The sequence below is a fragment of the Chiloscyllium punctatum genome, chromosome 52 (genome assembly GCF_047496795.1).
Source record: "Chiloscyllium punctatum isolate Juve2018m chromosome 52, sChiPun1.3, whole genome shotgun sequence".
Lineage (NCBI taxonomy): Eukaryota > Metazoa > Chordata > Chondrichthyes > Orectolobiformes > Hemiscylliidae > Chiloscyllium > Chiloscyllium punctatum.
Window position 1 is genome coordinate 49,416,765 of NC_092790.1, and position 15,512 is coordinate 49,432,276.

At 45.4% G+C, this 15,512-nt stretch overlaps 2 long non-coding RNA genes across 6 annotated transcripts in view; both read right to left on the minus strand.

The window, feature by feature from the left end:
- The window catches only part of LOC140470862 (uncharacterized), a 1,231,916-nt gene that overhangs the window by 1,170,596 nt on the left and 45,808 nt on the right, over nt 1–15,512 (minus strand). The gene's annotated exons all lie outside the window — the stretch shown is intronic.
- Nucleotides 587–15,003, minus strand: LOC140470863 (uncharacterized). Its single transcript, XR_011956769.1, has 3 exons — nt 14,394–15,003; nt 14,147–14,253; nt 587–3,503 (listed from the first exon to the last, which is right to left on the minus strand). It is a non-coding gene; the product is annotated as an uncharacterized lncRNA (long non-coding RNA).

Here is a 15,512-nt window from a genome sequence, read left to right on the forward strand (position 1 = left end):
ACACGAGACAGCATTCCATGATGAGAGTTAAATCCCGGTGGCAGTGGAGGGAGCCACTGAACATGAGCAGTTTTAGTTCAAACACAGGAGGTTTGTTCAGTCGGTAACAGTGTGTTAGACATGGAGGTGAAGTGAGCAGTGAGGGGAAATGTTACCACAAGCTGCCGATGGATAACTTTCATTGGAACAGGAGGAAGCCATTCAGCCCTTCAACCCTGCTCTGCCATTCAACAGATCATGGCTGATTTGTGGCCTAAGTTGCAATGTTCAAAACTCTCTGTACTCATCAATAAACTCCTCTGCTACAGACAAGATCAATATTCAAAAACGAAACATCTGCAAATGCTGGAAAATCAGGAACAAAAACAGAAATTGCTGGAAAAAATAATCAGCAGATCTGGCAGCATCTGTGGAGAGTGAACTTTTGGATCCAGTGACCGGTCAGGTGACAACCTGCAGCTGACCATTCTGCCTTTTCTGTAACACTCTCTGGAACAGGTTCTGGTGCGAGGGGAATGAGACTGTCAATAACAACTGAGAAAATAGGAGGATGTGCACAATCAGAATAAAACACATTTTGGTCTTTCACTTTTAATTCAACTGCAAAAATTATTCATTATCATTTCAGAAAAAAGATAATAGGCCAGAAATCAACTCTTCATGTCATTGGGTCTGAGAAACTGTTAGTTCTGACCTGGTCCAGCCTCCATGTGAATCCAGACACTGAATAATGGGGTTGACTCTGAACCATCTCTTGGGCAGTTAGAATGGATGACAAATGCTGCCCCAGCAAGTGATGCCATGATGCCACGAACAAACAAAACAAATCTGATCGCTGTGGTTAGTTGTGAACTCGCTGGTGTTTTTGGAAGAAGATGAATGGGAAGGTTTATGGGGTAAAGGGAGAAGAATGGCATTCAGTGAGGTGATCCTTTGGAGAGCTGATGAGCCAATCAGCCTCCTTTTGCACAGGAACAATTCTGTGAATATTTCATTCTGAGCCCTCGAAAGAAAAATCAGGGCAGAGTTTGTAAAGAGATCAGATTGAATGAGTGTCTCGGTGAACACAAGTGAGACACAGATACAGAGAGGTTTTGGGATAGATTAAATTATATTTTATACATTTGCATAGTCATCAACATGACAGTAGTTAAAACTGGGAGTGTAATTAGAGCAGCAAATAAATCTTAAACAGTTACGCAGCTAAAGGGGATGCTGGGTAAAGATACTGTAGTTAGCGTTTATTTCATTCCAGACACACCAGCCTAGGAGCACATCCTTCCTGTATCTATCCTCTCGAGCTCTTGAAGATTTTTGTTCCTTTGAAGTGTTTCATGTTTAGATACTCCAGAGAAGACAGCTTCAAGCTCCTCAATCTCTCCTGCCAGGGAAATGCTGCTGTTAGAATTCAATTCACTAGTGCATGTTACTGGCTGCTTCATGGACTGGAACTGGAAATCGAGACTGAAAGGTTACTGCATAAAATATCTTCAATGGTATTGCCAGACGTGAGTGGTTTTAGGAAAATCACCTTGACTTCCAGGCATTGAGTGTCAGAGCACTTCCTGTTGTGGGGCATCCTGTTTAGATTCAATCTGTTGATAACTATTAGAACTGACTTGCACTGGCTCCGTCAAAGTGGCCAGAGCATTATGGCTGTCATCGAAGGTGGTAACAAACTTCCCATGGGTTAAAAATCGTAAATGATAGAGTAGGTACGAGGTCTGATGACACTGCTGGAGTATTGATGTTGTTGGTAATCACATTAACTCAGCAGGAGTTGACTGAATTCATATTGTCTCTTTCTGAATCTCAGGATGTCTCTCTGGGCAATAAGTCTCCACAAACAGCAATGAGCAGGGATCATCTATTTTGATTTAAATTGCTCTATAGCACTGCTGCTTCACAGCACCAGGTATAAGATTGGAGTCCAGCCTTGGTCAACAGCCTGTGTGGAGTTTGCACATTCCCCTATGATTGTGTGGTTCCACTCCAGGTGCTCTGGTTTCCTCCCACAGTTCAAAGATTTGTGGGTGAGGTGGATCAGTCATGCTAAATTGTCCAGTGTCCAGGATTGTGCAGACTCAGTAGATCAGCCATGGGAAATGCAGTGTTACAGGGGTGGAGTGCTCTTTGGATAGTTGGTGGGGTTTGATGGGCCAATGCTGTCCTTCCAAACTGTCGGGATTCTATTCTATGATTGAGGATAAAGGCGACACAACAGGGTGCCCTTGGCAAAGGAGCATATAGTGTGTATCAATTCTCCTGACGCATTTAGATAGAGATAGGCACCGCAGTGGATACAGTGCTTTATCTCCATCGCTGCCTCCTCACCCCCAACTCGACTTTGATTTGGTCCCTTCCCACTTTGTCATTTGTAATGGTTTGCTTTGCCTGCAAGGGGCATTGTTTATAAATATTCAATTGGTTACATGGGTGGTTTACTGCTGGTGATTATATGTGAACCAAAATGGTGTAATGATGATGTTAATGTGGGAAGGTTGCTCAGCTATGTGTGATAACATTTCTGGGTTGGAGAAATGGGGAATAAAGAATGCTTCACAGCTCACAGAATGAGAACTGAAAAGCAGTTAAATCAAACAAAGGTTCAGAGAGGGAGGGAATATTTCCCTGGAGTTTGAGTAGCTGGAAAGTGATGGTGTCTGGGAGTAGACAGGATTTGTTTTACAGGGTGTTTAAAATTTTAAAAACTTTTATATTCAGATAGTTTCATTTCTTTTCTTTTAGTTTTATTTATTGTGGAATAAATAGCTACAATATTTTAAAATCAAATTCACAAACCTTGTGTTAAAGACAAATGTTAAATAAAATCCATCAAACCATCCCTCTCTGAAAACTGTTGTGGAAGTGCAATCTCCTGGAGAATCCCTGCCCACTTCTTCCTACCCAGGCTCCATGACTATATACATACCTGGGAGATAGCAGCAGGAGGGCATTCGGCCTTTCAATCCTGCACCACCATTCAATGGGAAACAGCTGACCATCCAGCTCAGTCTCCTGTTCCTGCTGAATTTCAATCCCCTTTCATGACTTTACCTCGAAGAACTATATCTAAGTCCTCCTTTGGCTTCACTGCCTTTTGTTCCAGTGATGTTGCTGTGTTACTGTGTGGGTGTAGGCAGGGGTAATGTGATGGTGCTGCCTCCTGGAGGATACACTCAGCGTCCCTCTTCATCCTGCAGTAACATCAACCGGGTTTCAGCAACTAGAGATAGAAACCATTTCCAGGATATGGGCATCACTGGCTCAGCCAGCATTTATTCCCCATCTCTCGTTACCCTTGAGAAGATGGTAGTGAGCTGCTGTCTTGTACCAGTCACAGTCCATTTGGCGCAGAGAGACCAACAATGCTGGGAGGGAGAGTGTTGCAGGATTTTGGCCGAGTGATTCTCCATCTTTGGTTCTTCAAATGCTGGTTAACTTTATCATGATCTGCACATGATTTTGAGATTTCAGTCTGCAAATCTTCACCATCTAGCACCCTGGTATAAAAGGAATATGTACATATTAGAGAATCAGAACAGACAATTCTAGTTTCTCTGGAATATCTTTTTCCCCTTTCTTCCCCCAAAGCTGTAACCCTCCAGCTCACTTAAACTCTCCCACCATTCTGCCTCTGCTGTCCCTAATGTACCTGCCCCCATTCTCATGGAGTGACTGGTAAACAGATCCATGCCACCACTTCCTGTCCTGGTTAGACTCTGCACCCTTTCTGGGTTTACTCCATTTCCCTTCAGTTACTGCAAGTCAATAATGTTACAGGAGAATAAATCAAAAGGAAACAGAAAGGGTGGTAGCAGATCCTGTACAGAAGAGGAACCTTCAGTCTGGGAGAATGGGTAAGACCCTTCTTTGTTTCCCATTGGTCGATTCCCAGCATTATGACAAGTTGGGGATGGAACTTGGGCCCATGTGGGTGTGGTGACACTTTGACCCCCCCCTCCCCCCCAACCCATCAGTACTACAAGCTGATACGTTCCACCTCCAGCCAATCACAATGTCAAATGCTTTCCGCTAATTACCCCAAAGAACATGCTCCAAAATCCGCCCATATTCTGTACATGTGCAGTGCTGGGCTTCCCCGCACATGTGTGGTCCCTCAGGGATTGTGGGAGTTGTAGCCCCCATGAAGCCACTGGAGACATGTTTATGGATAGTGAATGAAAAGTGAGGGCTGGAGGGTCTTGGGTATAGGATCCCCATTCAAACACAGGCTGTTACTGGATTTTACAGAGACATCTGCTTCCACAACCTGATTTCTGACGTAAGGATTTAGCCAATTGCAGACTGGGGAGGTTAATAAGGGGTAGCAGATTTTAAGCAGATGTAGCTCAGTGGTTAGCACTGCTGCCTCACAGCGTCAGGGACCCGGCTGTTATTTCAGCCAGAGGCGACTGTGTGGAGTTTATACGTTCTCAGCATGTCTGGGTGGGTTTCCAGGGTGCTCGAGCTTCCTCCTACAGTCCAAAGATGTGTAGGTTAGGTGGATTGCCGATGCTAAACTGTCCACAGTGTCCATGTTTGTGCCGGTAAGGCCATTAGCCATGGGGAATGCAGGGTTACAGGGATAGGTTGGTGTGGACTCGATGGATGAATACCCTGTTTCTGCACTATAGGGACTCTATTATATTCTCATGAAGAAGAATGTACTTGTCTCAATGTGTTGTGAATCTGTGGAATTCCCTATTCAAAATGCGGTGGATGCCAGGACAATGAGCCAATTTAATGAAGAGATACAGATGTTGAATTTGCAATGAGTTGAAGGGTGAGAGAGAGAGAGCAGGCGGGAAAATCCAGCTGAGACCAAGGTGAGCTCAATCATCACCGTATTAAATGGTGGAGCTGGTTCAAAGGGTTGCATTGCCTCCCCTGTGCCCAGTGCTTATCTTCTTACGGTAATAACTGGAAAGATGAATCCAAAACTCACCATCTTCACCAAAGGAGATTTTGGAAAATGCAGGATAGTCAGGTGGTTTAGCGTTCCAAACTTAGGTAGTGAGGAAGCATATAGGAGATAATGATTTTGCTATTTTAAACTGAGGGGGACAGTGATTTATGGTTTTAGACTGTGCAGTACATTCACACCGTCCAGAGTACTCTGTGTGAATATCTATCCTATACTTTACTACAAAGCCAAGGTCTTTGAGAATGAAACGCAAAACACCCAGCTAACATTGTCTCACCTCGTAATCTGATAAAAGACTTCTGATAAATCTCGTTGAATTTAGAACACAGCTGGAATGCTGGAAAATTAGATCCAATCCCAAGATCCAGTGCTTAAACAAAGGAGACTACAATAGGATGAGGCAGGAGTTGGCTAATGTAGACTGGAAGCAAAGACTTTATGGTGGGAAAGTTGACGGACAGTGCAGGAATATCAAAGAAATTTTTCGAAGTGCTCAGCAAAAGTATATATCAGTGAAAAGGAAGGACTGTAGGAAATGGAGTAATCTGCCGTGGGTGGCTCAGGAAATAAGGGAGTCTATCAAACTGAAATAGAAAGCATACAAATTGGCAAAGACCAAGGAGAAACGAGGAGATTAGAAAAACTTCAAAGATCAACAGAAAGCATGGGATTGGGGATAAAAAGTGATAAGTAGCTATCCCCAGGGACAGAATAGCAGTTTACCCTGCTAGAGGGGAACCTATTGTGTAGGGAGCATATGGCCTCTGGAATTGTTGAAGCACTTAACTGTTACCATCGGGACAATCCTGATCGAGTTAAAAATCACAGCACACTCCAAAAGCTTGTACTTCCAAATAAACCTGTTGGACTATAACCTGGTGTTGTGTGATTTATAAGTTTGTCCACCCCACCACCGGCTCCCCCACATCAGAATCCTGAGAGATACCCCACTGAAACTGAAGCGCCTGTCAGATACTTGAGGGAGCCACAGGGGTGTGGGGGGAGTGGTGTGTGTTTTAACCACAAAGTGCTGAACTGAACTTGACTTTCTAATTGCTGTTGCCATGGAGATAATACTGAGAGACAGTCTCTATTCAAAGTCCCAAACCACAAAGGTATAAGAGTGGGAGTGGCACATCGGACAGGCGGGGGGTTACCTGATGCTGCCTGGAGGTGTTCTGCATGTACACTATCCAGGTAACTGCCGTGTCTCATCAATAAAGACTCAAAGAAGACCTCTCAGAGTTCTGTGCCCAGTTATTCCTATCCAGCAGGGTTCAGGAATATGAGCACACAGTAGTCAGTATTCACAGTGGAGGATACGAAGAACATGCCAGTAATTGATAAGGAGACTGAGGAAGGTGAGGATTTTGAAATGACCATTATCGTGAAACAGTTAGAGCTGGGCAAGTTAATGGAGCTAAAGGTAAACAAGTCTCCTTGCCCTGATGGAATACATCCCAGGATACCAACAGAGTTAGTGGGAGAAATAGCAAATGCACTTAGAGTTACAGCATCCTGCAGCAGTCAGGCCCTTTGGCCCAAACTGGCTCATGCTGACCAGAATGTCCATCCACGCTAACCCCATTTCCCGGCACTTGGCCCTTCTGACCCTTTCCTATCCATGTATTTGTCCAAATGTCTTTTACCTGTTGTGAGTGTTCCTGCCTGAACCACTTCCACTGGCAGCTCATTCCATATACATACCACCCTCTGTGTAAAACAGTTGCCCCTCAGCTTCCCTTTTATTCTTTCTCCTCTAACCGTAAACTGATCCAATCAATCCGTCCAATCCTTGAGTTCCTGGGAAAAAGACTGAGTGTATTCACCTTATCCATGCCTCTCATGGTCTTATACACTTCTAGAAAAGAACCCCCTCAGTTTCCTCTGCTCTAAACATAAAATCCTCACTTGTCCAACCTCTCCCTATAACTCAGACCCCTGAGCCCTGGCAACATCCTTGTAAATTGTTCTGCACTTTTTACAGTTTAATAACTGAAACCTACATTACATTAATCACATTTCCAGTATTTCCCCACGGCACTGGAACCGACGGGACAATGCCAATGGATTACAATCCATGATCGAGAATGAACTCCTTTACAACAATCCCATTGTCATCGTTTGTACTATGGTGCAGGTATCCTTGTGTCTTTCTGGTTGCATGGTTAATTAAAGATTTGTCCTTCTACCAAGCAAAGTTGTGGCTTAATTGTTCCTGGGAAATGTGCCATGATTTTTCAGAATTTCAAAAACAAATGAAATCTCTCTCCACACTCACCACGCTGACATGGACTTGGCTGTGTCTCAGTACTTTTCCAGTCACACTGAGATTTGAAATATTCACCCACGGACAGAATGCACACCTTTCCTTCCAGATGAAAAGGCCAATGATATTCAGATCGGCACGGATCAAGTAACTATCAGATCTGAACATGAAGTTCAATTTGAATTTCTCATCCGCAAATCCACCCTTTCAGTACCATACAACAGAGCACACAAGTTACCACTGTTAATACAGGATGGAAATTCATAAGACAATTGTAGTATTAAACTGTAGTTTTCTTGTTTCTCCCAAAGCTTTAAACCTCAGTCTCACAATTTCTCTCTTCTGTGAACTGAAATCCAAACCAATCCCCCCACTCCTTTCCTCCACACCCAGTTCTCACACACACTCTCTCTTCGAATTCAGTTTCCTAGCTCCTGATGAGAACCATCCTGCATACACTGCTTCCTGCACACTCTGGCCAAGACCCATCTAACTAAAATGAGCCAAATTAGAATTCAAACTGCAGCCCCATCCTTGTCCCTTTCCATAACAACCGTGAATCTTCACAAAAGAGTTCTGATAACTTTCTGCAAAACGCTGCCCCACTGATAGTCTGATCACATGTCAGGGTAGCAAGAGAAGGGCCATTCCCCTGGGTCCTGCTCCCAGAGGGATGAAGCTGCTAATGAGAGATTAATCCCTCACACCCACAGCCTCCTTCCCAGGCACTGACCTATACTGCTCATACTCCCACAATTGGCCAGCACTGCACCCGTGCACTTGTCTCCCCTCCTACAGCACGTGAACCCGATCATACAGGAGTCTGGGTGATTGGCAGCAGCTGCTACCCAATATATCAGGATCCCTACAGTATGGAAACAGGTCCTTCGGCCAAACAAGTCCTTACTGACCCTCCAAACATTAACTTACACAAACCCATGCCCCCTAACTAATGTAACTAATACTATGGCAATTTAGACTGGCCAATTCACCTACCCTGCACATCTTTGGATTGTGGGAGGAAACCCGCTCAGACACAGGGAGAATGCGCAAACTCCACACAGACAGTCGTCCGTGGCCGGAATCGAACCCGGTTACCTGGTGCTGTGAGGCAGCAGTGCTAACCACTGAGCAGTCTCTATAGAGTGGAGGGGGCGGGGCGGGAGGACTGGGTCAATGGGATTGTGAACAGTGAATGAAAGTGGAGGACACTGGGCGATGGACAGGTCAGTGAGGGACAGGATCAGTGCAGCAGCAGGAGGGGATCCTGGACAAACTGTGCAATGGGAGAGTCTGACAGGAGAGAAACTACAGGATGGTTCTGTTTGGAGGCTCAGGCAGAGACAGCTGGGAGACAGTATGGACTGGTGGCTTGGGCAGGTTTACTAATCAGCCTCTTCAAAGATGCTGTTACTCAACTCTGAGCCTGATCCTCCTGGTCCAGAGGTAAGGACACCACTACTATTTCCTGGTGGGCAAGGGATACAGAGACTGCCTTTCAAAAGGAACTCACCTGTGTTGGTGACATTAACAAGACTCAATACACAGTCACTGACAAAATGCTGGCATACTTGAACTTCATCCAGAATATTAACACCTATAACTGGGCAACGCAGACCCCAGTGTGCAGAGTTAAATCCTGGATACTAATAACAGCTTTGTGCATGGGAAATCATATCTCATGAATTTGACTCCGTTTTTTTGAAGAAGTAACAAAGAGGATTGCTGAGGTCAGAGCATGGACATGATCTACATGGACTTCAGTAACGTGTTTGACAAGGTTCCTCATGGGAGACTGGTCAGCAAGGTTAGATCGCATGGAGTACAGAACTGGCCCGAAGGTAGAAGGCAGAGGGGGCTTTTCAGGCTGGAGGCCTGTGACCAGTGGAGTGTCACAAGAATCGGTGCTGGATCCACTACTTTTTGTCATTTATATCCATGATTTAGATGTGAACATAAGAGGTATTGTAAGTAAGTTTGCAGATGACACCAAAATGGGAGGTGTAGTAGACAGTGAAAAAGATTACCTCAGAGTACAAGAGGATCTGGATCAGATGGGTGAATGGGCTGAGGAGTTCAGTTTAGAAAAATGCGAGCTGCTGCATTTTGGAAAAGCAAACTTTAGCAGGACTTATACAGTTAATAGTAAATTCCTGGGGAGTGCTGCTAAAGAGACCTTGGAGTGTAGGTTCATAGTTCCTTGACAGTAAAGTAGCAAGTAGATAGGATAGTGAAGGCGGCAGTTGGTCTGCTTGTCTTTACTGGTCAGAGCATTGAGTATAGGGGTTGGGAGGTCATATTGCAGCTGTACAGGACATTGCAAAAGTTGCTGAATCAATATCCCATAGAATTCTGTTCTCCTTCCTATCAGATGGATGTTCTTAAACTTTAAAAGAGATCAGAAAAGAATTATAGCGTGTGCCAGGGTTGGATAGGCTGTTTTGCCTGGAGCGTCAGAGGCTGAGTGGTGACCTGAAAGAGATTTTTAAAATCAGGCTGGGCATGGATAGGGTAAATAGACAAGATATTTGCCCTGCAGTGGGGGAGTACAGAACTAGGGGACTGGGAGGGAGGGTAGGCAGATCGAGAGGGGTGGGACCGAAATGGATGCGGAAAGAGCGGGGGATAGAGAGGGGTGGCACAGAGACGGGTCGGGACAGAAAGTGGGATAAGAGAGGAGGGGAACGGGGGTGGGCTGCGACTGACAGAAAGGGTGAGGGGAACAGACCGGGGTGGGGGGGTGCAGGGGGAACAGGCTGACAGAGGGGGGAGGGGGAACAGGCTGATTGGGAGGTGGGGGGAAGAGACAGGTCAGTGGGGACAGGCTGAGAGAGGGAGGGGGGACAACAGGACGACAGAGGGAGGGAGGCAGGCCAACGGGGGGGGAGGGGGGGGGGGGGGGAGAAAAACAGGCCAACAGAGGGGGTGTACAGACAGAGTGGGGGGAGACGGAGGGAGTAGACAGAGTGGGGGAAGACGGGGGGAACAGAGGGGGAAGATGGAGAGTTATTTTACAGATCTAAAACTCAATTCTGTTCCAGTTTTATCCTCCTCACCTTAATTCCTTCTAAAGGGCTCAGAACAACTGCATAGATCTTGGAAAGTAGAGTTTCAGGGAGATCAGGTGCTGAACATGGTGTTTGGGACACTAACATTTAATGGAATGTGCTGACCAATAAATGGACTCTAGTTCGATTCCACTGTCTGTGTGGTGTTTACACATTCTCCCTGTGCGTCTGCGTGGGCTTCCTCTGGGTGCTCTTAATTTCCTCCCACAATCCAAAGCCATGCAGGTTAGCTGGATGAGCTTTGGGTAATGGTAGGTTACAGAGTTAGGGTGGAATGCTGTTCCGATGGTTGGGATGGTCTCATGGGCCGAAAGGCCTGTTTCCATACTGTAGGGATTCTGTCACTGAGTATAGGGGTTAGGAGGGCACATTGTGGCTGAGTAGGGCATTGGGGAGGCCAGTTTTAGAAAACTGTATTCAATTGTGCTCTCCCTGATTTCAGAAAGATGTTACCAGAATAGGACTCAACCTCTTAATGACAAGTTCCTGGGAAGTGTTGACAGACAAACAGACCGTGCAATGTGGGTTGATAGTTCCTTGAAAGTGTGGTTGAAGGTAGACAGGTCGGTGAAGGTGGTGTTTGGTATGTTAGCTGTTATTGGGCAGTGCATTGAGTATAGGCGTTGGGAGATCATGTTTCGGTTGCACAGTTTATTGGCTCGGCCACTTTTGGAATCCCCAGACTGCTTTCAATTCCAGTGTCCCTGCGAAAGATGTTGGGAAACTTGCAAGAGTTCAGAAATTTTTTTCCAGGGTGTTGCCAGTATTGGAACATTTGAACCATCGGGAGAGGCTGAATAGGCTGAGGCTACTTCCCTGCAGCACTGGACACTTTAGGTGGCTTTATCGAACTTTATAAAATTATGAGGAGCAATGATAGTGTGACTAGCCATCGTTTCTTTTTTCCCCCCAGAGTAGGGGAGTCCAAACAAATGTGAATCTTTTTTCCAAGGTAGAAATGACAAATTCTAGAAGAGAGATGGTAAGTTTAAAGGATATGAAAACCGAACCAACTGAAGATGCTGTAAACCAGGAAGAGAAACAGAAGTTTCTGGAAAAGGTCAGCAGGTCTAGCAGCATCTGTGAAAAGAAATTAGAGTTAACGTATCGGAGGAAGGGTGACCAGACCCGAAACTTTAACTGATTTTTCTTCACAGATGCTGCATGACCAGCTGAGCATTTCAAACAACATCTGTGCAAGTTTAAAGGGAGTTGTTTGGAGTATATACCTAAGAGGAACTTTATAAAGTGCGAGTCAGACCACATCTGGAGTAATGACAGAAGGTTTGGTCCCTTTATTTAAGGAAATACATCATTTCATCAGAGGCATTTCACAGAAGATTGACTGGGATGAACCCTGGTTTGCAGGGATTATTTTTTAAGAAAAGGCTGAAGACGTTGGGACTTTACTCACTGGATTTGGGAAGAATGAGAGGGGATCTCATTGTAATGTGTAGGATTCTTAAGGAGTTTGACAGGGTAAATACTGAGAGGATGTTTCTCATCATGAGGGAGTCTGGAACCAGATTCTGGGTCAGTCACAGAATCACGGATTCTGTTTTGGATTCGTCAAGTTTAAGGCAACACCGACACAGGTCAGGGGTTTCATAAGCAATGGAGCTGGGGTGAGGTGGAGAGAAGCAACATTTTAAGAGATTGTAATTCCTGGTGTTTGTGATTGTGTAGATGTCTGATCAGAAGGTCACCTTGGGGTCAGATATGAGAGCAATATTGTAGAGAGTGTGGTTCTTCCTCAGACAGTTCCCAGGGAGAGGGAGGGGCTCAGCAGTAAGGGAAAGTGATTTGTAATAGCAACTGAAGGCAATGGGTTTAACCATTGCAATGTTCCGTTGCAGGAAATTGCAGCCAATCGCGTAGTGGGAGTGTGATGAGCAGTTTGATAACTGAGTAATGGAGAGGGATGATGGGGAGGGAGAGCTGGGCATTGTCAGTGTACATGTGAAACCGAACACGGTGCTTTTGCACAATGTCACCTCCTGGCAGTGTGTAGGTGAGACACAGGAGGGACCAAGGAGAGATCCTTAAGGGACACCAAATACAGGGAATTCAGAAAGGAAAGGGAGAGTCGGGATGGACAATAGACAATAGATGCAGGAGTAGGCCATTCTGCCCTTCGAGCCTGTACCACTATTCAGTATGATCGTGGCTGATCATCCTAATCAGTATCCTGTTCCAGCCTTATCTCCATAAACCTTGATTCCACGATCTTTGAGAGCTCGATCCAATTCTTTCTTAAATGAATCCAGAGACTTGGCCTCCACTGCCCTCTGGGGCAGAGCATTCCACACAGCCACCACTCTCTGGGTGAAGTAGTTTCTCCTCATCTCTGTCCTAAATGGTCTACCCCGTATTTTTAAGTTGTGTCCTCTGGTTCGGCACTCCCCCATCAACGGAAATATGTTCCCTCCTGCCAGAGTGTCCAGTCCTTTCATAAGCCTATACGTTTCAATCAGATCCCCTCTCAGTCTTCTAAACTCAAGGGTATACAAGCCCAGTCGCTTCAGTCTTTCCGTGTAAGGCAATCCTGCCATTCCAGGAATTGACCTCGTGAACCTACGCTGCACTCCCTCAATAGCCAGAATGTCTTTCCTCAAATTTGGAGACCAGAACTGTACACAGTACTCCAGGTGTGGTCTCACCAGGGCCCTGTACAGCTGCAGAAGCACCTCTTTGCTTCTATACTCAATCCCTCTTGTTATGAAGGCCAGCATGCTATTAGCCTTCTTCACAACCTGCTGTACCTGCATGCTTGCCTTCATTGACTGGTGGACAAGAACACCCAGATCTCTCTGAACAGCCCCTTTACCTAATTTGATACCATTGAGGTAGTAATCTGCCTTCCTGTTCTTGCCACCAAAGTGGATAACCAGACATTTATCCACATTAAACTGCATCTGCCATGCATCTGCCCACTCACCTAACTTGTCCAGGTCACCCGGTAATCCCCTAACATCCTCATCACATTTCACCCTACCACCTAGCTTTGTGTCATCAGCAAATTTGCTAATGTTATTGCTGATACCATCTTCTATATCATTTACATATATTGATGGAGTAGGTTTTTGCAACAACGGTGGGGTCAAATATTAGTTTGTAGCAGAATGGGAGAGAAGGACATAACCCGAAAAGACAGACAGATAGAACAAGGAACAATATCTGTGAACTGGGGAGGGGGAGTGATGAGGAGGAGGAGGAGCAGCCCGACTCCAAAAGCACTATTCCTACATTAGTGACATCACCCAACTCCACCCTAGTCTCAGCTCATTTACTGAAATACTCGTCCATCCCTGTGTTATCTCCAGACTTCATTATCCAAACACACTCCTGGCCAGCCTCCCACATTCAACTTCCATGTAATCTCAAGAGTATCTAAAACCCTACTGCCCAAGCGCTCACTTGTACCAAAACTTGTTGATTCATCAAAAGGCTCCTATTAACAAGCAACAATTTAAAATTCTCACCCTTGATATAATTCCTGGCTGTGAACATCCCTGTCTCCCTGAACCACACAATCTGTGAGACCTCGACAACTCATTTTCTTTCAGACTCCCAACGATATGTTTAATCAATGCTTCACCTGTCTAGCTGTTTCTACCGTTGCCAAGGCAACACGGTATGGAATTCCCACCCTAACCCCCTCAGACCTGCTTTCCTCCTTTAAGGTATTCCTGAAAACCTGCTTATTTGGCAATTCTTTTGATCACCTGACCTAATATCCCCATCTATGGCCTTATGTCACAAGTTCTCAATAGTATTTCTGTGGAATTATAAACATGATAAAAAAAAACAACTGTTGTTGATTTGCGCACATTTTGTCAATTCTTCACTGTCGCTGAGTGAATAATCTATAACAGCTCTTACCCAAACACATTGTCGGAGCACCTTCACCACACGAACTGTAGCTGTACAAGGAAGTCAAACATCACCTTCTCCACAGGCAATCGGGCTTTAGCACTGATCACTGGTATCTGTGGACGGAGAAACACATAGTTGATATTTCAGGGAGTGCAAAATGCATTATCGGGAGGGAAAATGGTGCAGAATTTGGGATTTTTTAATTTGTGTTTTACTACGTGCACCAAGTTCTGTAAAACCTCTCATCCCATACCATGAAAATTTCCTCCTCTTCCTGGTCAATATGTTTTTCCTTCCCCCTGCCCTGCACCTTCACACATTTCCAATGCCTTGGTCACAACAACACTGTGCTGTCAGTGAAGTTTATCACGTGGTTGAGTATTGCCCCGCCCCTCATTCATTCTGATTGGTTGAAAGACCAACGAGCACCTCTAGCCACAGTTCCCCCACTCTTATTGGTCCTGCGCTGACATCAATAATCCGAAGCCCACTGTGGGCTGGAGCATGCTCAGTGCTTCCTGCTTTTACTGCTGTTCATCAGGTATGAGAGAGAGAGGGCTCATCCCTGTTTCTCCTGAGGTCAGACAATAACAACAACTACCTGCATTGTATGGAGCCTTTCACATTGACAAATCTCCTCAAATGCTTCACGAATGATGGAAACGTTGATTAAAGAGAACGATTTTTAGATACATCTTTAAGGCGGAGAGAGGGAGTTAGGGAGGATATTCCAAAGGTTCGTGTCCTTGGCAGCTTCAATCGTGGAGTGATATAGGTGGGGAACAGCTCACAATGGAGACAGCTAGTGGCTAACCATAAGTTGGATTAGTGGTGCTGGAAGAGCACAGCAGAACAGGCAGCATCCAACGAGCAGCGAACGTCGATTTCGCTGCTCGTTGGATGCTGCCTGAACTGCTGTGCTCTTCCAGCACCACTAATCCACTATTTGCTTTCCAGCATCTGCAGTCATTGTGTTTACTTCATTGATGCTAACCTTAAGTTAACAACCTCATGTCGTAGCCCCCTACCCCACACACCAGTTCTCACAGTCTGCCATTACACACTACCTATAGTTAGCCACTAACAGTCTCCATTAACAGCTAATTATCCTCCCCCAAACAGATTGTTATCCACTCCTTTACCCAACCGTTCTTCTCACTCTATCCCCACCTATCGTTTACTCCTTTTATCCTCCCCCCACACTAACTTCTGCACTAAAACTGACTTGTTTTCTCAGTAATATCTGTCCTGAGGAAGGGACACTGGGTCTGAAACTTTAACTCTGATTTCTCATCACAGATGCTGCCAGACCTGCTGAGCTTTTCCAGAACCTCCTGGTTGTTGTTTCTGATTTACATCTTCTGCAGTTCTT